The sequence below is a fragment of the Oncorhynchus nerka genome, unplaced genomic scaffold, assembly GCF_034236695.1.
Source record: "Oncorhynchus nerka isolate Pitt River unplaced genomic scaffold, Oner_Uvic_2.0 unplaced_scaffold_2408, whole genome shotgun sequence".
NCBI classification, from domain to species: domain Eukaryota; kingdom Metazoa; phylum Chordata; class Actinopteri; order Salmoniformes; family Salmonidae; genus Oncorhynchus; species Oncorhynchus nerka.
Genome location: NW_027038886.1, coordinates 1 through 24,791, shown reverse-complemented (window position 1 = coordinate 24,791; position 24,791 = coordinate 1). Strand labels below are relative to the sequence as shown.

The 24,791-nt window shown below is 43.5% G+C and overlaps 1 pseudogene; it reads right to left on the bottom strand.

Moving 5' to 3' along the window:
• LOC135567194 (FRAS1-related extracellular matrix protein 2-like) overlaps positions 1-24,755 on the bottom strand; it is a 35,839-nt pseudogene extending 11,084 nt beyond the window's left edge.
• Between the last annotated feature and the right edge of the window lie 36 nt (positions 24,756-24,791).

Below are 24,791 nucleotides of genomic sequence, written 5' to 3'. Positions count from 1 at the left end.
TCACCCTCCGACAGCAGGTTGTAGTCCTCTCTGGACTCACCCTCTGACGGCAGGTTAGGGTTAGTTATGTCTGTGTTACATGATTATAAACTATATGATAACTTAATGGTAGGACTCACCCTCCGACAGCAGGTTGTAGTCCTCTCTGGACGTTAGGGTTAGTTATGTCTGTGTTACATGATTAAACTATATGATAACTTAATGGTAGGACTCACCCTCCGACAGCAGGTTGTAGTCCTCTCTGGACGTTAGGGTTAGTTATGTCTGTGTTACATGATTAAACTATATGATAACTTAATGGTAGGACTCACCCTCTGACAGCAGGTTGTAGTCCTCTCTGGACGTTAGGTTAGTTATGTCTGTGTTACATGATTAAACTATATGATAACTTAATGGTAGGACTCACCCTCCGACAGCAGGTTGTAGTCCTCTGGGACGTTAGGGTTAGTTATGTCTGTGTTACATGATTAAACTATATGATAACTTAATGGTAGGACTCACCCTCCGACAGCAGGTTGTAGTCCTCTCTGGACGTTAGGGTTAGTTATGTCTGTGTTACATGATTAAACTATATGATAACTTAATGGTAGGACTCACCCTCCGACAGCAGGGGTTGTAGTCCTCTCTGGACGTTAGGGTTAGTTATGTCTGTGTTACATGATTAAACTATATGATAACTTACTGGTAGGACTCACCCTCTGACAGCAGGTTGTAGTCCTCTCTGGACGTTAGGGTTAGTTATATCTGTGTTACATGATTAAACTATATAATAACTTAATGGTAGGACTCACCCTCTGACAGCAGGTTGTAGTCCTCTCTGGACGTTAGGGTTAGTTATGTCTGTGTTACATGATTAAACTATATAATAACTTAATGGTAGGACTCACCCTCTGACAGCAGGTTGTAGTCCTCTCTGGACGTTAGGGTTAGTTATGTCTGTGTTACATGATTAAACTATATGATAACTTAATGGTAGGACTCACCCTATGACAGCAGGTTGTAGTCCTCTCTGGACGTTAGGGTTAGTTATGTCTGTGTTACATGATTATAAACTATATAATAACTTAATGGTAGGACTCACCCTCTGACAGCGGGTTGTAGTCCTCTCTGGACGTTAGGGTTAGTTATGTCTGTGTTACATGATTATAAACTATATAATAACTTAATGCTAGGACTCACCCTCCGACAGCGGGTTGTAGTCCTCTCCGGAGGTGGCTGACCCGTCCTTGGTGTGGACCCTAACCAGGGAGACCTTGGAGGTGTCTCCTAGCCTCAGGATAGGGATCTTCACCACGGCTGTCTCCCCCTGGATCTGAGGCTCCCGTACACTGTACTTTATCTCACTGAAACGGATGATGGGCTCTGAGGAGAGAGAATACGGTTAGACTCCCGATGCAAAACAGAACAAACTACTGACTCTAACTCTCTAGAGACTGAATAAAATAATTCATGCAACATTGTTTTGGCATTTTATTTGTAATACTTTGTTAGATAGATCAATACAATGTAGCCCGATGTTCGGTGTGCTAGATATCTCCGTGTTCCTTGGGTAAAGCTTACTGTCTTTCTCGTCAGTAATGGTGACCACCGCCTCGCTCTGTTCCCCTGTGGAGGCTCCAGAAGGTGACTTGCTCTTGGGCGTTCCCAGGACCAGACGGAACTCCTCGTCCTCCTCGTATAGGTTATCATCCACCAGGTTCACCACACACTCCTTCTCACTCTCCCCTGTGGGACAGACGGACAGGGGAAACACAGCGTTAACACATAGAAATATGAGGATATGGGGGGTTGGCATATAAAAAGACATTGAGAGAGAAGAGGGGTAGAGCTAGGGAAGGAGGGAGAGAGAGGAGGGAGGGAGAGAAGGGGTAGAGCTAGGGAAGGAGGGAGAGAGAGAGAGGGAGGGAGAGAAGGGGAGAGAGAGAGAGGGGTGAAGAGGGAGAGAAGGAGAGAGGAGGAAGGGAGAGGGAGAGAGAGACAGAGAAAGGAGAGAGAGAAACAGAGAGAGAGAGAGACTGGGGTTACCTGGGAAGAAGGTGATGAGTGACCCGTCCGTGTTGGGCCTCTCATCATAATCCATCATGACCTGGGCAGAGCCCTGGCGGGTGTAGCAGCGCACCGTAGACCTGTGACTGATGTCTCCACTACGATACACTACGGCCTTCATCTCCCCGTCCGCCTCATCCACCTTATAGGCAGCATCCTTGAACTGAACCTTGGGCACTGGAATGATAAGTAGATTTGAATTAGGCTCTGAAAGAACAGAATACTACTTATCAATACTGTGGTTTCTAGTAGCTCAATATTATTTTCATGGCTTCTGCATAGGGAGCATAGTTTAATTTCTCATTGCTCACTGACTAGATGTGCCTTAGACAATCATCTCAAAGCTACTTTTATATGGATAACAAAACACAAACAATTCATAGGAGAAAAGCTAAAACAGTGGTTATGTTAACGCTAAAACAGTGGTTATGTTAACGCTAAAACAGTGGTTAACACTAAAACAGTGGTTATGTTAACACTAAAACAGTGGTTAACACTAAAACAGTGGTTATGTTAACACTAAAACAGTGGTTATGTTAGCACTAAAACAGTGGTTATTTTAACACTAAAACAGTGGTTATGTTAACACTAAAACAGTGGTTATGTTAGCGCTAAACAGTGGTTATGTTAGCACTAAAACAGTGGTTATGTTAATGCTAAAACAGTGGTTATGTTAGCGCTAAAACAGTGGTTATGTTAATGATAAACAGTGGTTATGTTAACGCTAAAACAGTGGTTATGTTAGCACTAAAACAGTGGTTATGTTAACACTAAAACAGTGGTTCTGTTAACGCTAAAACAGTGGTTAACACTAAAACAGTGGTTATGTTAGCACTAAAACAGTGGTTATGTTAACACTAAAACAGTGGTTCTGTTAGCGCTAAAACAGTGGTTAACACTAAAACAGTGGTTATGTTAACGCTAAAACAGTGGTTGCTGTATTTGAGGGTGCATGGTATCAGATAAAAAACCTCTCATGCTTTCCCCGAAAAGCATTTTACAAATCTGACTTGGTTGATAGATTCACAACGAGTGTAGCTTTAATTCAGTACGTTGTATGTGTGTATTAATGAAAGTTTGAGTTTTATCAAAAACTATACGTGGCGCACTTTGGCGCACTTGAAATTTCCGCTGATTTGATCCCCACAGCGGGAGCACTTCTATAACAAGTTAACATAACCACTGTTTTAGCTCTAACATAACCACTGTTTTAGCGTTAACATAACCACTGTTTTAGCATTAACATAACCACTGTTTTAGCGTTAACATAACCACTGTTTTAGCATTAACATAACCACTGTTTTAGTGTTAACATAACCACTGTTTTAGCTCTAACATAACCACTGTTTTAGTGCTAACATAACCACTTAACAACCACTGTTTTAGCGTTAACATAACCACCGTTTTAGCTTAACATTACATAACCACTGTTTTAGCGTTAACATAACCACTGTTTTAGCGTTAACATAACCACTGTTTTAGCGTTAACATAACCACTGTTTTAGCGTTAACATAACCACTGTTTTAGCGTTAACCACTGTTTTAGCATTAACATAACCACTGTTTTAGCGTTAACATAACCACTGTTTTAGCATTAACATAACCACTGTTTTAGCGTTAACATAACCACTGTTTTAGTGGTAGCATAACCACTGTTTTAGCATTAACATAACCACTGTTTTAGCATTAACATAACCACTGTTTTAGCGTTAACATAACCACCGTTTTAGCTCTAACATAACCACTGTTTTAGTGGTAGCATAACCACTGTTTTAGCGTTAACATAACCACTGTTTTAGTGCTAACATAACCACTGTTTTAGCGTTAACATAACCACTGTTTTAGCGTTAACATAACCACTGTTTTAGCGTTAACATAACCACTGTTTTAGCTCTAACATAACCACTGTTTTAGTGGTAGCATAACCACTGTTTTAGCATTAACATAACCACTGTTTTAGCATTAACATAACCACTGTTTTAGCTCTAACATAACCACTGTTTTAGTGGTAGCATAACCACTGTTTTAGCATTAACATAACCACTGTTTTAGCATTAACATAACCACTGTTTTAGCGTTAACATAACCACTGTTTTAGCGTTAACATAACCACCGTTTTAGTGTTAACATAACCACTGTTTTAGTGTTAACATAACCACTGTTTTAGTGTTAACATAACCACTGTTTTAGTGTTAACATAACCACTGTTTTAGTGTTAACATAACCACTGTTTCAGCGTTAACATAACCACTGTTTTAGTGTTAACATAACCACTGTTTTAGTGTTAACATAATCACTGTTTTAGTGTTAACATAACCAATGTTTTAATCATCATTTTAGCGTTAACATAAACACTGTTTTAGCGTTAACATAACCACTGTTTTAGTGTTAACATAACCACTGTTTTAGCGTTAACCACTGTTTTAGCATTAACATAACCACTGTTTTAGTGTTAACCACTGTTTTAGCGTTAACATAACCACTGTTTTAGTGTTAACCACTGTTTTAGTGTTAACATAACCACTGTTTTAGCGTTAACATAACCACTGTTTTAGCGTTAACATAACCACTGTTTTAGCGTTAACATAACCACTGTTTTAGCGTTAACATAACCACTGTTTTAGCTCTAACATAACCACTGTTTTAGTGGTAGCATAACCACTGTTTTAGCATTAACATAACCACTGTTTTAGCATTAACATAACCACTGTTTTAGCTCTAACATAACCACTGTTTTAGCTCTAACATAACCACTGTTTTAGTGGTAGCATAACCACTGTTTTAGCATTAACATAACCACTGTTTTAGCGTTAACATAACCACTGTTTTAGCGTTAACCACTGTTTTAGCATTAACATAACCACTGTTTTAGCGTTAACATAACCACTGTTTTAGTGTTAACATAACCACTGTTTTAGCGTTAACATAACCACTGTTTTAGCGTTAACATAACCACTGTTTTAGCGTTAACATAACCACCGTTTTAGCTCTAACATAACCACTGTTTTAGTGGTAGCATAACCACTGTTTTAGCGTTAACATAACCACTGTTTTAGTGCTAACATAACCACTGTTTTAGCGTTAACATAACCACTGTTTTAGCGTTAACATAACCACTGTTTTAGCGTTAACATAACCACTGTTTTAGCTCTAACATAACCACTGTTTTAGTGGTAGCATAACCACTGTTTTAGCATTAACATAACCACTGTTTTAGCATTAACATAACCACTGTTTTAGCGTTAACATAACCACTGTTTTAGCATTAACATAACCACTGTTTTAGCGTTAACATAACCACTGTTTTAGTGGTAGCATAACCACTGTTTTAGCATTAACATAACCACTGTTTTAGCATTAACATAACCACTGTTTTAGCGTTAACATAACCACCGTTTTAGCTCTAACATAACCACTGTTTTAGTGGTAGCATAACCACTGTTTTAGCGTTAACATAACCACTGTTTTAGTGCTAACATAACCACTGTTTTAGCGTTAACATAACCACTGTTTTAGCGTTAACATAACCACTGTTTTAGCGTTAACATAACCACTGTTTTAGCTCTAACATAACCACTGTTTTAGTGGTAGCATAACCACTGTTTTAGCATTAACATAACCACTGTTTTAGCATTAACATAACCACTGTTTTAGCTCTAACATAACCACTGTTTTAGTGGTAGCATAACCACTGTTTTAGCATTAACATAACCACTGTTTTAGCATTAACATAACCACTGTTTTAGCGTTAACATAACCACTGTTTTAGCGTTAACATAACCACCGTTTTAGTGTTAACATAACCACTGTTTTAGTGTTAACATAACCACTGTTTTAGTGTTAACATAACCACTGTTTTAGTGTTAACATAACCACTGTTTTAGTGTTAACATAACCACTGTTTCAGCGTTAACATAACCACTGTTTTAGTGTTAACATAACCACTGTTTTAGTGTTAACATAACCACTGTTTTAGTGTTAACATAACCAATGTTTTAGCGTTAAGATAACCACTGTTTTAGCGTTAACATAACCACTGTTTTAGTGTTAACATAACCACTGTTTTAGCGTTAACCACTGTTTTAGCATTAACATAACCACTGTTTTAGTGTTAACCACTGTTTTAGCGTTAACATAACCACTGTTTTAGTGTTAACCACTGTTTTAGTGTTAACCACTGTTTTAGTGTTAACATAACCACTGTTTTAGCGTTAACATAACCACTGTTTTAGCGTTAACATAACCACTGTTTTAGCGTTAACATAACCACTGTTTTAGCGTTAACATAACCACTGTTTTAGCTCTAACATAACCACTGTTTTAGTGGTAGCATAACCACTGTTTTAGCATTAACATAACCACTGTTTTAGCATTAACATAACCACTGTTTTAGCTCTAACATAACCACTGTTTTAGCTCTAACATAACCACTGTTTTAGTGGTATATAACCACTGTTTTAGCATTAACATAACCACTGTTTTAGCGTGAACATAACCACTGTTTTAGTGTTAACATAACCACTGTTTTAGCATTAACATAACCACTGTTTTAGCGTTAACATAACCACTGTTTAGCGTTAACATAACCACTGTTTTAGCGCTAACCTCTGTTTTAGTGGTTAGCATAACCACTGTTTTTAGCATTAACATAACCACTGTTTTAGCGTTAACATAACCACTGTTTTAGCGTTAACATAACCACTGTTTTAGCGTTAACCCACTGTTTTAGCGTTAACCACTGTTTTAGCGTTAACATAACCACTGTTTTAGCTCTAACATAACCACTGTTTTAGCTCTAACATAACCACTGTTTTAGCGCTAACATAACCACTGTTTTAGTGTTAGCATAACCACTAATTTAGCATTAACATAACCACTGTTTTAGCGTTAACATAACCACTGTTTTAGTGTTAACATAACCACTGTTTTAGTGTTAACATAACCACTGTTTTAGTGTTAACATAACCACTGTTTTAGCGTTAACATAACCACTGTTTTAGCATAGAACATAACCACTGTTTTAGTGTTAACATAACCACTGTTTTAGCGTTAACATAACCACTGTTTTAGCATAGAACATAACCACTGTTTTAGTGTTAACATAACCACTGTTTTAGCATTAACACCAACCACTGTTTTAGTGTTAACATAACCACTGTTTTAGCGTTAACATAACCACTGTTTTAGTGTTAACATAACCACTGTTTTAGCATAGAACATAACCACTGTTTTAGCGTTAACATAACCACTGTTTTAGCATTAACATAACCACTGTTTTAGTGTTAACATAACCACTGTTTTAGCGTTAACATAACCACTGTTTAGCATTAACATAACCACTGTTTTAGTGTTAACATAACCACTGTTTTAGCGTTAACATAACCACTGTTTTAGCGTTAACATAACCACTGTTTTAGCATAGAACATAACCACTGTTTTAGCGTTAACATAACCACTGTTTTAGCATTAACATAACCACTGTTTTAGTGTTAACATAACCACTGTTTTAGCGTTAACATAACCACTTTCGTTAACATAACCACTGTTTTAGCATAGAACATAACCACTGTTTTTAGCGTTAACATACCCATACTGTTTTAGCATTAACATAACCACTGTTTTAGTGTTAACATAACCACTGTTTTAGCGTTAACATAACCACTGTTTTAGCATTAACCACTGTTTTAGCGGTAACCACTGTTTTAGTGTTAACATAACCACTGTTTTAGCATAGAACATAACCACTGTTTTAGTTTTAACATAACCACTGTTTTAGCATTAACATAACCACTGTTTTAGCGTTAACATAACCACTGTTTTAGTGTTAACATAACCACTGTTTTAGTGTTAACCACTGTTTTAGCGCTAACAGAACCACTGTTTTAGTGTTAACATAACCACTGTTTTAGCGTTAATGCTAAAACAGTGGTTATGTTAACATAAAGCAATGGTTATGTTAATGCTAAAACAGTGGTTATGTTAATGCTGAACAGTGGTTATGTTAATGCTAAAACAGTGGTTATGTTAACGTATCAGTATCATTAATAGTGATGGGTGGTCTTGCTGGGGGCTATATATCTACATGTGTGGGGATGTGTTGCAGAGTGTGTATAACTCACGGTCAGTAACAGTATCATTAATAGTGATGGTGGTCTTGCTGGGGGCTATATATCTACATGTGTGGGGATGTGTTTGCAGAGTGTGTATAACTCACGGTCAGTAACAGTATCATTAATAGTGATGGTGGTCTTGCTGGGGCTATATATCTACATGTTTGCGTATGTGTTACAGAGTGTGTATATCTCACGGTCAGTAACAGTATCATTAATAGTGATGGTGGTCTTGCTGGGGGCTATATATCTACATGTGTGGGGATGTGTTACAGAGTGTGTATAACTCACGGTCAGTAACAGTATCATTAATAGTGATGGTGGTCTTGCTGGGGGGCTATATATCTACATGTGTGCGTATGTGTTACAGAGTGTGTATAACTCACGGTCAGTAACAGTATCATTAATAGTGATGGTGGTCTTGCTGGGGGCTATATATCTACATGTGTGGGATGTGTTACAGAGTGTGTATAACTCACGGTCAGTAACAGTATCATTAATAGTGATGATGGTCTTGCTGGGCTCTCCCAGCACAGCGTTCATGGGCATCCTCAGCACCAGGTCAAGGTTTCCGGCCCCTCCAGCTCCGGCTGACCCAGGTCATCCAGGATGGTCACTCTGAATGTCTGCATGGTCACCCCGGGGCAAAGTCCAGGTTACGGCTGATGCCCACGTAGTCCAGGCCGGCTGGCAGGGGGACACAACATAGAAATAGAACATTACACATATCTTTATGGACAGAGAGTCAGCAAGGGCATTGGAATACTACCATAACAGAGAAAGAGAGATGACACCGGAATGTTTGAGAAATATTAGGAACGATCGGGAATTCTGTGTAGTTACACTGATAGAGAGATTGTGAAAACAGAGATTGAGGGGCTCCAGGGGAATTGTAAATACTGTGGCACATACAGTGGCTTACGAAATAATTCACCCTCCTTGCCATTTTCCTATTTTGTTGCCTTACAATCTAGAATTAAAATAAAAATGTTTGGGGGTTGTATCATTTGATTTACACAACATGCCTACCACTTTGAAGAAACAAAATATTTTTATTATGAAACAAACAAGAAATAAGACAAAAACCTGAAAACTTGAGTGTGCATAACTATTCACCCCAAAGTCAATACTTTGTACAGCCACCCTTTGGCAGCAATTACAGCTGCAAGTCTCTTGGGGTATGTCTCTATATGCTTGGCACATCTAGCCACTGGGATTTGCCCATTCTTGAAGGCAAAATTGCTCCAGCTTCTTCAAGTTGCATGGGTTCCGCAATATTTAAGTCATACCACAGATTCTCAATTGGATTGAGGTCTGGGCTTTGACTAGGCCATTCCAGACATTTCAATGTTTCCCTTAAACCACTCAAGTGTTTGCTTTAGCAGTATGCTTAGGGTCATTGTCCTGCTGGAAGGTGAACCTCGTCCCAGTCTCAAATCTCTGAAAGACTGAAACAGGTTTCCCTCAAGAATTTCCCTGTATTTAGCGCCATCCATCATTCCTTCAATTTTTTGACCAGTTTCCCAGTCCTGTCGATGAAAACATTCCCAAAGCATGATGCTACCACCACCATGCTTCACTGTGGGGATGGTGTTCTCTGGGTTATGAGAGGTGTTGGGTTAGCGCTAGACATAGCATTTTCCTTGATGGCCAAAAAGTGAAATTCTATTCTCATCTGACCAGAGTACCTTCTTCCATATGTGTGGAGTCTCCCACATGCCTTTTAGCAAACACCAAACGTGTTTGCTTATTTCTTTCTTTAAGCAATGGCTTTTTCTGGCCACTCTTCCATAAAGCCCAGCTCTGTGGAGTGTACGGCAGAGTGGACAGATACTCAATCTCCCGCTGTGGGCTTTGCAGCTCCTTTAGGGTTATCTTTGGTCTCTTTGTTGCCTCTCTGATAAAGGCCTTCTCTTGGCAGGTTTGTTGTAGTGCCATATTCTTTCCATTTTGAATAATGGATTTTAATGGTGCTCCGTGAATTTCAAAGTTTCTGTTTTTTTACTAACCCAACCCTGATCTGTACTTCTCCACAACTTTATCCCTGACCTGTTTGGATAGCTCCTTGGTCTTAATGGTATTGCTTGGTGGTGCTACAGACTCTGGGGCCTGCAACACACAAGAACAGGTGTATATATACTGAGATCATGTGACACTTAGATTGGCCACACAGGTGGACTTTTATTTAACTAATTGTGTGACTTCTGAAGGTAATTGGTTGTACCAGATCTTCTTCAGGGGCTTAGAGCAAGGGGGTGAATATATATGTACGTGACCACTTTTCCTTTATATATATATATATATATATATATATATATATATATGTATTATTTTTTGAAATTTTGAAACAAGTTATTTTTTTCATTTCATTTCACCAATTTGGACTATTTTGTGTATGTCCATTACATTACATTTAAATTACAGGTTGTAATGCAAAAATAGGAAAACGCTAGGTGGGATGAATACTTTTGCAAGGCACTGTATTCTGGAAGGCACACCACAAAGAGGATAGGAATAATAGATCTAACATTCACGTTCTTCTTCTGACCTTCAGCAGAGACGGGGTCACTCTTCCTGGAGCGGACGGTCACTGTGGCCGTCTTGGAGAGGTCAGTGCCAGTCCCTCAGACCCTGACCTCCACATAGCCTGAACTCTCATCCACAATGTAATCTAGTTCTCCGAAATACAGAGAGGGCTCTGTGGGTTAGAGGGAGAAAGAGAGATGGGGAGGAGGGAGAGAGAGAGAGGTCAGGTCAGTATATTATCATCTACATCTTACAGATATGAACATTAAGCTACAAACATGTGGTTTCAATTAAGGATGTCTTTCGGGAAGAAGCTGTCATGGGATAATCCACATTTCTGGTCTGAACTCTGCTTGTCAGATACAGTTGGTACGGCTGACAGGGTCACCCCCCTCTTTCCCTCTCTTTCAAGGAAGAGACCTGTCACCCCACTCATCCCTTCATCATCCTCCCCTCATCGAGGCCAGACAGTGTCGTCTGAACTCAGTGCCAGAGGTCTACAGTGCACACCTGAAAAGCCAGGTAGAAATGGTGGATAAGTGAAAGGGGGATGAGTTGGGGGGAGAAGAGGGATGGGATGTCCATCTTGTCTGATGACAGTAGCACTGATAAGAGGGAGAGGGAGACGGGGAGGCAGCACAGACAGGAGGATCTCTCTACCTCTCCCTCTCTGAGTAATAGACTAGAGGGAAGAATGCATATCCTTGGAACACTGGCCATTAATTTCTCTACACCCCCTCTATAACAGCCAGACTGATCATCACTGACAAGCTACCGCTGTCTACTGTACCCCTCTATAACAGCCAGACTGATCATCACTGACAAGCTACCGCTGTCTACTGTACACCCTCTATAACAAGCAGACTGATCATCACTGACAAGCTACCGCTGTCTGCACTGTACACCCCCTCTATAACAGCCAGACTGATCATCACTGACAAGCTACTGCTGTCTACTGTACACCCCTCTATAACAGCCAGACTGATCATCACTGACAAGCTACTGCTGTCTACTGTACACCCCTCTATAACAGCCAGACTGATCATCACTGACAAGCTACTGCTGTCTACTGTACATCCACTAATGAGGTTGATCTATAATTGCTTTCTGCCACTTCTATAAGGGGCAGATACAATATTGTGACACTCGTGATTATTTAGTCTATAGCTGGATAAAATAGTAAAAGTAAGACATGGAGAATAGGAAGTATGTACACATTTAACTGACTGTTAGGTGAAGAGGATATTAAGAGGTGGTCTAGAGATGTTTTTAGACTAGGGCTTGTACTGCCGCAGTCAGACAACCACCGCTGACCCGCTAAAACTTGGCTTACTCTCAATGCCTCTCAATCACCAGAGATACTGTTTAGTAACATGGGTGGCTGGTTAGGGGGAAGGAGAAATGGCAATCCCTAAAGGATCACTGAAAAGGAAGAGCCAGACTAATAACAATGAAGCCTAATGCTGGCTGGGGTCCCAACCACAGGTTTGCTCAGCCAGGGAGATGGGTTTACACACACACACACACACACACACACACAACACACAACACACAACACACACACACACACACACACACACACACACACACACACAGTGTTGTCACTTTAGATATCAGGACCCACCAAGAAGTTTGTGGCACAATGGAGGAATGGATCTTTACATTGAAAGAAGACATCTCCTCTTGTCGCCTGGAGATCATGTCTGGGAATGCACGCTGATTACTTAGACATAACGTTTCCATTGTACTCCAAATTACAGGGTGGGGAGTGTAGCCCAGACTGTGAGTGTGTCTGTCATTAGAACAAACCAGTTAGTGAAATGAATGAGCTCTGAAGGGTGGGAGAGAGGAAGGAGGAGGAGGAGGAGAGAAGTGCAGAGGAGAAGAAGAGGAATGGCTCAGAGAGACAACTAAAGAGAGATAAATGACTCATTCAGTCAGAGTGGATGGGGAGGACTGGGAGTGGCCTCAGATTCAGAAAGTAAATCACTTGAACACTAAGGGGCAGTTTCCCAGACACAGATTAAAGGTTGATTTTCATGATTTTTCTGTGTTTTCTATATATTTCCACACGTTGAGTTTGGAATAATACTGTGAAATAGCTGTTAGTGTAAGAGCTGTTTGAAAAGGCCGCCTGAAATTTCAGCCTGTTTTGGTGGGATGGAGTTTCGGCCTTCCATGGTGACATCACCATGTGGTAATAAGAAAGAGATTTCTAAACCTCTACCAGTAATGGCTCATTTTCAGTTTTCCCTTCCCACTCAGACCACTCCCAGACATTCCTAGAAAAGTTCTTGCTTGAGAAATGACCCTTTGCTAAGAAGCAATTTTGTGTATTTTTGTCCATTTTAATTTAAAACAATCACTGTGAGGTAATTCATTCTTTCCCAGTAATGATTTGATATTGAGATAAAATGGCTGCATTGGACCTTTAAGACTGGTCCTGGATTAACAATCATTATCAATGGAAAATCTCAGTTGAATGTGCTTCTTGGTTTACCTGTGTCCAAGAAACAAACACATCTCCTTTTTCTCATCTAAAGCCTACGGGTGATATTTGACGTACATGCAAACGAAAAGAGGGAACATTTATGTTGATATGATATATGTTGCACTTTCTTTTTTTTCTTCTTTTTAAAACTTCCAGAGCATCCTTGAAGTTGTAAACAAAACCATCACCCCCATCTCAGATAACAGCTACACAATTAAAACAACAATGGAGGCTGAACACCATCAAACAGGAGCCGGAGGAAAACATGCCTGTCATTTGACATTCCTCTCCCACAAATCCCTGTTTCCCCCTGTTTCCACCTGCCTCTTGGCCCCTGCAACACAAAGGGAAGCCCTCTGTTTCCCCCAGCTCCACTGAACGGGGGAGTTGGAGGAGTGTCTCAGAACAAAACACGTTCAGAGAGCTGTTTTATGTGTCATGATAGAGGGTTGTCCAGTGTAGTTAAGACTGGAGTTTCTATTCAATTCTATTTTCTCTCTTCCCAGTTCTACCACCTGTTACTAGAAGTATAGGATTGTAGAACAGATGGAGTGTAGTCAGGGGTAGAGCGAGAGGAGGGAGGGGGAATGACCCGGCAAAGTGAGGGAGAGGTGCTTTTGTCTTGGGTTGAGTGTGTTTGTGTGCCACTGTCTGTCTGTGTGTGGCTTTGGGGAATGGCACCATCCATGAGTGGACCTGTAGTGGAATAGATTACACATAGAGACCAGTGGTTACAGTAAAGAAGGGCATCACCCGGGCTGGAGGATCCCCAGCACCCGGCCTCTGAGTTATGGTGTTGATGGTGGCTGGAGGATCCTCAGCACCCGGCCTCTGAGTTATGGTGTTGATGATGGCTGGAGGATCCCCAGCACCCGGCCTCTGAGTTATGGTGTTGATGGTGGCTGGAGGATCCCCAGCACCCGGCCTCTGAGTTATGGTTATGATGGCTGGAGGATCCCCAGCACCCGGCCTGATTATGGTGGATGGTGGCTGGAGGATCTTCAGCACCCGGCCTCTGAGTTATGGTGTTGATGGTGGCTGGAGGATCTTCAGCACCCGGCCTCTGAGTTATGGTGTTGATGGTGGCTGGAGGATCTTCAGCACCCGGCCTCTGAGTTATGGTGTTGATGATGGCTGGAGGATCCCCAGCACCCGGCCTCTGAGTTATGGTGTTGATGATGGCTGGAGGATCCCCAGCACCCGGCCTCTGAGTTATGGTGTTGATGATGGCTGGAGGATCCTCAGCACCCGGCCTCTGAGTTATGGTGTTGATGATGGCTAGAGGATCCCCAGCACCCGGCCTCTGAGTTATGGTGTTGATGATGGCTGGAGGATCCCCAGCACCCGGCTTCTGAGTTATGGTGTTGATGGTGGCTGGAGGATCTTCAGCACCCGGCCTCTGAGTTATGGTGTTGAGGATGGCTGGAGGATCCCCAGCACCCGGCCTCTGAGTTATGGTGTTGATGATGGCTGGAGGATCCTCAGCACCCGGCCTCTGAGTTATGGTGTTGATGGTAACACTCTCACCAAAGAGTACAGTCCTACAGTCTACATGCTCTCACAAGCCTACTGTAGTTCCTATGTGGCACAGTTGTTTTTTGTTGATAAACCAACTTCTAACCACATCTTTCCTGCCTCTCCTCTCTCCTTTCATCTACTGTTTGGCACCAACTCTCTCTCTCTTTTCAGTCTCCTGTCTTTCCTCTTTACCTTAGTGCTTCTGGCATGGCTGCATCAATTGTTCCTTTATTCTACCTCACTAACAGGAGAACAAAGAGTGAAGCAAAGTAATGCTATTGATACGTGTCTATCGTCAGTGAAAAGTAATGACCCTGTTATCAGTTCAATACTGTTGTATCTAGTTGCACGACTCTATGTGTTTTCAGCGACTGTGTTGAATATTAGACAACTGCTGGGAGATCAAATGATAATAAATCAATGTGGATGAAAGGGTTTTGGTTGCTACAGCATCACAGGTGCACACTGACATACAACACACAGCACAGACAGAGACTGACACACAAAAACCCAGAGACAAAGACACACGCACGCACGCACGCACGCACGCACGCACGCACGCACACACACACACACACACACACACACACACACCTGTACACTTGTAAATTGTAACTGGGCACATCAAAGGGTCTCGGGCAACAGTTAAGCCCTCTTAACAAAAATAGAGGGAGTCGTATCATTATTATTGGCCAATAGGAAGTCCCAGGAAGTCATATCATTAGGAGTGGCCCATAAGACGTCCCAAGAAATCATAGAGAAATGCTGAGGGGAACAGGGTCCATAAAGGGTTATTCTTCTGTCCCCATAGGATAAACCTTTTTGGTTCTAGGTAGAACCTGCTGTGGAAGGGTTCTACATGGAACCCAAAAGAGTTCTACCCGGAACCAAACTTTTTTTATTAAAGGGTTATCCTATGGGGACAGCCGAAGAACCCTTTTAGGTTCTAGATCACACTTTAAAAAAAAAGAGTGTACCCCTGTTCACTGAACCCAAGAGACTGGGGGGTCAAATAGGAAGTAATTATGATACTGGTAGAGTTTCCTTTATAGCCAATATAGTAAAGGGTCAGGAATCATTGAGTCTGTTGCCATTGACAAGTAGCATTCAAGTTGACTTGAACCTGTGTGTTGAACTATTTGAACTAGGGTTTCAAGTTTCAAGTAGGGTTTAATGACAATTGACTGACCTCTGTATTCAACAGGTGACTATAGATGCCACCACCCACCATACGCCCAACAACCCCACTCACCATCGTCGCTGTCGGCCAGGATGGTGACCTTCGCACTGGGGAAGGTGGCTCCCACCTGGCCCCCCATGGGCATGCTGAGGGTCACATTGAAGCTCTCTTCCTCCTCGTAGAGCGAATCGTCGATGATGATGATGCGGCAGGGCTTCTCCCTCTGGTCCTTGTCGAAGCGGAGCACGCTGGTGTGGTCCTCGGGACGCGTGATGTAGTCGCTGTAGGAGAGGACCGTGCTGGGGATGGTGCCCGTCGCACTGGCTGTTGGGAAAAGGAGTTCAGGGGTCAATGGTTAAGGGTCAATAGAAGAATGACAGGCAGTTGTGGGGGAAGGAGAGTAGTTTTATGTTACAATATATCTACAGTGCATTCGGAAAGCATTCAGACCCATTGACTTTTTCCACATTTTGTTATGTTACAGCCTTATTCTAAAATGGATTAAATTGTTTTTTTCCCCTCATCATGAAATATCACATTAATGTAAGTTTTCTTACCCTTTACTCAGTACTTTGTTGAAGCACCTTTGGCAGCCATTACTGCCCCGAGTCTTCTTGGGTATGACGCTACAAGCTTGGCACACCTATATTTAGGGAATTTGTCCCATTCTTCCCTGCAGATCCTCTCAAGCTCTGTCTGGTTGGATGGGAGTGTCGCTGCACAGCTATTTTCAGGTCTCTCCAGAGATGTTCGATCGGGTTCAAGTCCGGGCTCTGGCGGGGCCCCTCAAGGACATTCAGAGACTTGTCCCAAAGCCACTCCTGCGTTGTCTTGGCTGTGTGCTTAGGTCGTTGTCTTGTTGGAAGGTGAACCTTTGCCCCAGTCTGAGGTCCGGAGTGCTCTGTACTTTGCTCCGTTTATCTTTCCCTCGATCCTGACTAATCTCCCAGTCCCTGCTGCTGGAAAACATCCCCACAGCATGATGCTGCCACCACCATGCTTCACCGTAGGGATGGTGCCAGGTTTCTTCCAGACGTGACGCTTGGCATTCAGGTCAAAGAGTTCAATTTTGATTTCATCAGACCAGAGAATCTTGTTTCTCATGGTCTTAGAGTCCTTTAGGTGCCTTTTGCCAAACTCCAAGTGGGCTGTCATGTGCCTTTTACTGAGGAGTGGCTTCCATCTGGCCACTCTACCATAAAGGCTTGATTGGTGGAGTGCTGCAGAGATGGTTGTCCTTCTGGAACTCTGAAGCTCTTTCAGAGTGACCATCGGGTTCTTGGCCACCTCCCTGACCAAGGCCCTTCTCCCCTGATTGCTCAGTCTTGGTGGTTCCAAACTTCTTCTATTTAAGGATGATGGAGGCCACTGTGTTCTTGGGTACCCTTCCCCAGCTCTGTGCTTCGACACAATCCTGTCCTGGAGCTCTACTGTAAATTCCTTCGACCTCATGGCTTGGTTTTTGATTTGACATGCACTGTCTACTGTGGGAACTTATATAGACAGGTGTGTGCCTTTCCAAATCATGTCTAATCAATTGAATTGACCACAACTGCACTCCAATCAAGTTGTAGAAACATCTCAAGGATGATCAATGGAAACACGATTTACTTGAGCTCAATTTCGAGTCTCACAGCAAAGGGTCTGAATAATGAATAAGCTATTTCTGTTTGTTTTTTTAATTACAATTCTAAAAATCTGTTTTTTTTTCATTATGGGGTATTGTGTGTTGATTGATGAGATTATTAATATTTTTGATTAATTTTAGAAAAAAGGTTGTAATGTAACAAAATGTGGAAAATTGTATTTCATCTTTGTAAAAACCCATGTATTTGAATGATATATTTGACTGTATTCACCTTGCTGGGTGTAGCAGACCACCATGAGTTCCTGGCTGAGATCTCCAGAGCGGCGAACAGGCACCAGCAGCTCCCCAATGTCCTCCTCTATCTTATACTCTGCCTGGGGGATGAACACCATGGACTCTGCAGAGGAAAGAGGGAGAAACCATAGAATTCAGAATTAGAATAGTAATTGAATAGGATCTCTATGGGAGAAACACAGAGGGTAGGCCATAGAGAACAAGAGAAGAAGAGTTTACAAGCCCAGGTGAGTCTATACTTATTTGATCCATGCATATTTGCTGCTGTCATCAAATTGCCCAGCAATGGAACAATAATCATGATCTGATTCGGAATCTTAAATGAAGGATACAATTATATTTTTTCATGTGTCAATCCATGTAAATGAATGTAGCCTTTCCAATTGACTTAAAGCCTGTCTACTATTCATAAAGGATTTCATGTCGGAGGGCAAATCAAACAGACCATCTGCAGATAAGGCCGTTCATTCTTACCATCACCAGGGTCCACTATCTCCACAGTGGCTGTATCGGGGTACTCCAGCACGGCCATGACAGGCTCCGACAGCTGGATCTCAAAGGTCTCGCTGGTCTCAAACTCCTGGTCCGTGAAGATCTTCACCCTCCAGGTGGCCACTGTCTGGCCTGGGTTGAACTGGACCTGCTTCTGGGCCTTGCCCCGGAAGTCCTTGTCCTTCTCCGCCGTGCCATCCTTTGTGGTGATGCCTGAATAGAACCATATCGAACTGAACTAAATAGAACCTCATTTAATTACATTTAATTGGAACTGAACTGAACCTAATTGAACTGAATAGCTTTATAATAATGGCACGTAGCACTGTGTAGTTTGCAGGGCCTCAGAGGATGTGAGTTGACTGCAGGTTGACTGTGATTTACAGACTGTAGTTGCCTGGTGAGCTCTCATTGTCTGTCTTTGTTCATATTTGCCCACTACTGCATTGTCAAAGACAACTGTAAATATAGGAGCCTATGTATAAAAAGCTTGTGTGTTGGATGTAGCCAAACAGACAAGCATGTTGACATGACCTTATGACCTCTATGAGGAAGGTCTATCTGACCCCTCAATCAAACTAGGTTTTTCACCAGCGAGACAGGAAATGGGTCATCAGTCAAACAGGAACACACACAGGGCAGCTTGATAGCCAGGGGGTCTGTTTTATTCTTAGGCTTCTTCTAATGGCAGTGTAATAACAGACAAATACACTCCATGAAGACCCTTAAAGGGCCAATCAGTCTTTTAATACAATGACAGTTTAATAGGTCCTGCTTTCTGAATAGTCTCTCCACTGACATTTGCATCTTTTCGAAGTACCCCTAGTCAGAGTTGATGGTGGTGGGTGATTGAAATATTTACACCCCATTAGGGATAAAATAGTGGCAATTTAAAATGACCTTTATCTGAATGGCAAGCAGAGAAAACAATGGGAGAAATGTACTAACTCAGATATATCACTTGGGGGATGAACCAACGAAGTGCAAACCAGTTCCAACAGGATCTACCATGGTACACTCTTAGAAAAAGGGTTCCAAAAGGGTTCTTCAGCTGTCCCTATAAGAGAACCCTTTTTGGTGCCTGGTTCTACCTGCACCAAAAGGGTTTTCTACCTGCAATAAAAAGGGTTGGGACAGCCGAATAACCCTTTATGGTTCTAGATAGCACCTTTTTGTCAAAGAGTCCACGCCCTTGGTGTCGGCTAATGGGGATCCTAATAAATCAAAAATCAAACCAATATACTATAGATCTGATGTAAATCCTGTTCAAGACTTTTTGTACCATAGACATAGAATCTCCACGTCAGCCATATTGCATGTACCCATGAGTATTCTGTCAAATCTATGTTCCCTTACATAAAACCACATGGTTTCACATGTGGAAAATCACAATTCATATGTCCCATTGTATTTTTAGGTCAAGGGGTAAATACTGCTATAGGGTCAATTTTTGTCATTTTATATCTATGTTTATAGGTAAATACGGCTATAGGGACCCTTCTAGTCATTCTATTTCAATGTTTATAGGACCCATTCTAGTCATTCTATATCTATGTCTAGAGGTAAATATTGCTATAGGTCTCATTTTAGTCATTGGGTTTATCTGTTTAGGTAAAGGCTGCTGTAGATCTGTGGTAAATACTGTGTAAGACTTCCAATACTCACTGACGAAGGATGTCTCTCCCAGGTATCCCCTGCGTCTGAGCGTCACCTCCAGGAATTTGGCGTCCTCATCCACCAGATAGTACTCCTTCTCCAAGCTGATCCACGACCAGTTGAGCCGGAATGGCTGCGGCTTCAGCTTGTTTCCACCTGGAAGACAAAACTTTGACATCAGTTTTTGTAAACTCATTGAGCCCTATGACAAAAGACAGATATTTTAAATTGTGAAGGGTAACTTGATAACTTAATGTCAGGGCTTACCCCCAAATCCTCCATCACAGGAGTCTTGAGTGATGCCTTGTTTCTAATTTCCTCTCTCACTCCATTGTTCTCTCTCTCTCTCTCCCACCCACTCTCAGTCAATGCCTGGCTAGGGTTTCTCACCTCCTCACCAGATATGTGTGTCAGTTCCCTGGCTCCTTACCAGTCTCAGGGAATGGGCCAAACAGGACAGAGAGAGAGACCAGATTTAAATGGATCACTTGCTGACAGTGACTCATAGCTACTGTAAGTGACGGTCTGTTCAAGGAATCCCTGTCTCTCTTTGTCTGTCTGTCTGTCTCTCTCTCTCTCTTCTCTTGCTCTCTCTCTCTCTCTCTCTCTCTCTCTCTCTCTCTCTCTCTCTCTCTCTCTCTCTCTCTCTCTCTCTCTCTCTCTCTCTCTCTCTCTCTCTCTCTCTCTCTCTCACACACACACACACACACACACACACACACACACACACACACACACACACCTGACCCAAACCAGACAGTATTAGCAGAGGGGTTAAAGGTGAGGTGCAGAGAGAGGCTCCATTACTCCCGGTGACTCACTGACATGGCAGCCCCAGCCATATCCTTTAAGCATCAGCCCTATCTATCCCTTTAAGCACCGGCGGTATCCCTTTAAGCACCGGCGGTATCCCTTTAAGCACCAGCAGCACCTCTGAGGGACAAGGGTAACTTCATGTCTATAGGCTTAAAATAGACCTTTTACCCCTTGGTGTTAAACATTAGTATTGTGAAAGTAGCTCATATTTGTTGTGGTGAAAATTAACTAATTAGTTCTTACAATGTTTGAGTCTGTGCACTATGCACACTGAAACCTCTGACTTGAGATTTGCACCTGGACAGGACCCTCTGTAAAACCTCAGATTTCAAGCGATTAAGACTTCATATCTAGGTCATTTTTTCTCAGCTTGAAGTGTATCTACCTCATTAGGCCCCATGAAGAGAACAGGTGCCATAAAACACACATATGAACCAGACCTGGGTTCAAATACTATTCTAAATCATTTCATCATTTCAAATATGTTGCCTGGTCTCTATTAAGCTTACCTGATGCAATGGGACCAATATAATAGTCCCAAAAGTACAGCCCCCCCCCCTTTTTTAGGGTATTAAATAAGATATCAAACAGTATTTGAACCCAGGTCTGAAGCTCGTAGTCACCTGGCACTGATCACCATTGACTATACGTTGCTTCCTCTGCCCTTAATCCATACTATCTCATGACTCCTTTATCCTTCAAAAGAAAGTATTCCACTCGCCGCTTGACATTGGCCACTCTGGACAGACGGAGTTACTTACTTAGCCGGTAACTTTCTTAATGCTTAAATCTTAATCCCAGGCTTCTTTTTAATAACTGCGGCCAAACGTCCAAACGCCTTGGCTTATCCCTTCTCTGACAGGCCCTAGGAGGACCCTTGACCTTGTGTCTGATTGGCCAGAGCTTAGTGGGTTCAGAGAGCCGCGGAGGTTAGATCTTTTTGGTCGGTTTTGCACCACTGGTCACAGTGGCAGAAAGGCCTTATTAGCCTGTTATTAACCTGACCCCTGAGTCTAACTCTGAGCAGCCATGGAGGAAGTAGGTCAATGTCAAGATAAGACACTTCCTTTAGTGTAGCGCCATGGTGGTTGTGGTCATCAGAATATCACTCTATTTCTATGGTTGTAGCGCCAGAGTTGAGGATTTGGTAGGTAGACTGAGAAAAGTCTGTGTGATATTAACTATTGATATCCCTCTAGCAGAGGAGTGCTAGTGTTAGCACTAGCACTGGTTGCAAACATACGGTGGTGGATTTGGTTAGGTCCGTGTCAAGAAGTAAATACCCTTGATATTATTAACCCTGTTGTGTCCTTGAGGTTTTTGAAAGGTGCTCTAAATTCAATGTATTATTATGTGTTATTCATATCATTATTATCGCACTCTTGTAGCATGATGGTTGCAGCACCAGAGTCGAGGATTTGGTAGATCAATGCGGAGAAAAGACCCTTTGGATATGAACCCCTACATAACAGAACACTAAGGAAAGGAAGCAGAACCAATCCTCTGAGGGGTGACAGAGAACCTGTGAGAGGAGGCTAACTAAAGAAATAAACTCTCACTAGGCTTTATGGAGGACAAGAGCATGGAGCATCTGGTTCATTCATACAATGAGCCTACATTGGGGTTGGTTTTGCCTGGCTGAGGTAGAAAGGAGCTGTGGGCGTTCTGCTATGTGACTGGGGAGAATGAAAACACTGGAGGGAGGAGATGGGGCCACTTACTCAAACCCACATGTCAACATGGCGCGCCGGGCCATAACCGAGACACAACAGGGCCAGGGATAAATCACACTCCACCAAACCCACATGTCAACATGGCACGCCGGGCCACAACAGGGCCAGGGATAAAACCACACTCCACCAAACCCACATGTCAACATGGCACGCCGGGCCATAACCGAGACACAACAGGGCCAGGGATAAACCACACTCCGCCAAACCCACATGTCAACATGGCACGCCGGGCCATAACCGAGACACAACAGGGCCAGGGATAAACCACACTCCGCCAAACCCACATGTCAACATGGCACGCCGGGCCATAACAGGGCCAGGGATAAACCACACTCCACCAAACCCACATGTCAACATGGCACGCCGGGCCATAACCGGGACACAACAGGGCCAGGATAAACCACACTCCACCAAACCCACATGTCAACATGGCACGCCATAACCGACAAACAGGGCCAGGGATAAACCACACTCCACCAAACCCACATGTCAACATGGCACGCCGGGCCATAACCGAGACACAACAGGGCCAGGGATAAACCACACTCCACCAAACCCACATGTCAACATGGCACGCCGGGCCATAACCGAGACAACAGGGCCAGGGATAAACTAAACCAAACCCACATGTCAACATGGCAAACCCACATGTCAACATGGCACGCCGGGCCATAACCGAGACACAACAGGGCCAGGGATAAACCACACTCCACCAAACCCACATGTCAACATGGCACGCGGGCCATAACCGAGACACAACAGGGCCAGGGATAAACCACACTCCGCCAAACCCATGTCAACATGGCACGCGGGCCACAACAGGGCCAGGGATAAACCACACTCCACCAAACCCACATGTCAACATGGCACGCCGGGCCATAACCGAGACACAACAGGGCCAGGGATAAACCACACTCCACCAAACCCACATGTCAACATGGCACGCCGGGCCATAACCGAGACACAACAGGGCCAGGGATAAACCACACTCCACCAAACCCATGTCAACATGGCACGCCGGGCCATAACCGAGACACAACAGTGCCAGGGATAAACCACACTCCACCAAACCCACATGTCAACATGGCACGCCGGGCCACAACAGGACCAGGGATAAACCACACTCCACCAAACCCACATGTCAACACATGGTACGCCGGCCATAACCGAGACACAACAGGGCCAGGGATAAACCACACTCCGCCAAACCCACATGTCAACATGGCACGCAGACCATAACCGGCAACAGGGCCAGGGATAAACCACACTCCACCAAACCCACATGTCAACATGGCGCGCCGTCCATAACCGAGACACCAACAGGGCCAGGGATAAATCACACTCCACCAAACCCACATGTCAACATGGCACGCCGGCCATAACCGAACAGGGCCAGGGATAAATCACACTCCACCAAACCCACATGTCAACATGGGGCCAGCGGGCCAGGGATAAACCACACCACCCACATGTCAACATGGCACGCTGGATAAACCACGCCTCCGCCTAAACCCACATGTCAACATGGCACGCTCGGGCCAAACCGAGACACAACAGGGCCAGGGATAAACCACACTCCGCCAAACCCACATGTCAACATGGCACGCTGGCCATAACCGAGACACAACAGGGCCAGGATAAACCACACCCGCCAAACCCATGTCAACATGCATGCTGCCTGGCCACAACCCACACAAACAGGGCCAGGGATAAATCACACTCCACCAAACCTTACATGTCACATGGCACGCCAGCCATAACTGAGTGACACAACAGGGCCAGGGATAAATCACACCACCAAACCCACATGTCAACATGGCACGCTGGCCACAACAGGGCCAGGGATAAACCACACTCCGCCAAACCCACATGTCAACATGGCGCGCCGGGCCATAACCGAGACACAACAGGGCCAGGGATAAATCACACTCCACCAAACCCACATGTCAACATGGCACGCCAGGCCATAACCGAGACACAACAGGGCCAGGGATAAATCACACTCCACCAAACCCACATGTCAACATGGCACGCCGGGCCATAACCGAGACACAACAGGGCCAGGGATAAACCACACTCCACCAAACCCACATGTCAACATGGCACGCCGGGCCACAACAGGGCCAGGGATAAATCACACTCCACCAAACCCACATGTCAACATGGCGCGCCGGGCCACAACAGGGCCAGGGATAAACCACACTCCGCCAAACCCACATGTCAACATGGTACGCCGGGCCACAACAGGGCCAGGGATAAACCACACTCCGCCAAACCCACATGTCAACATGGCACGCCGGGCCATCGGAACAACAGGGCCAGGGATAAACCACACTCCGCC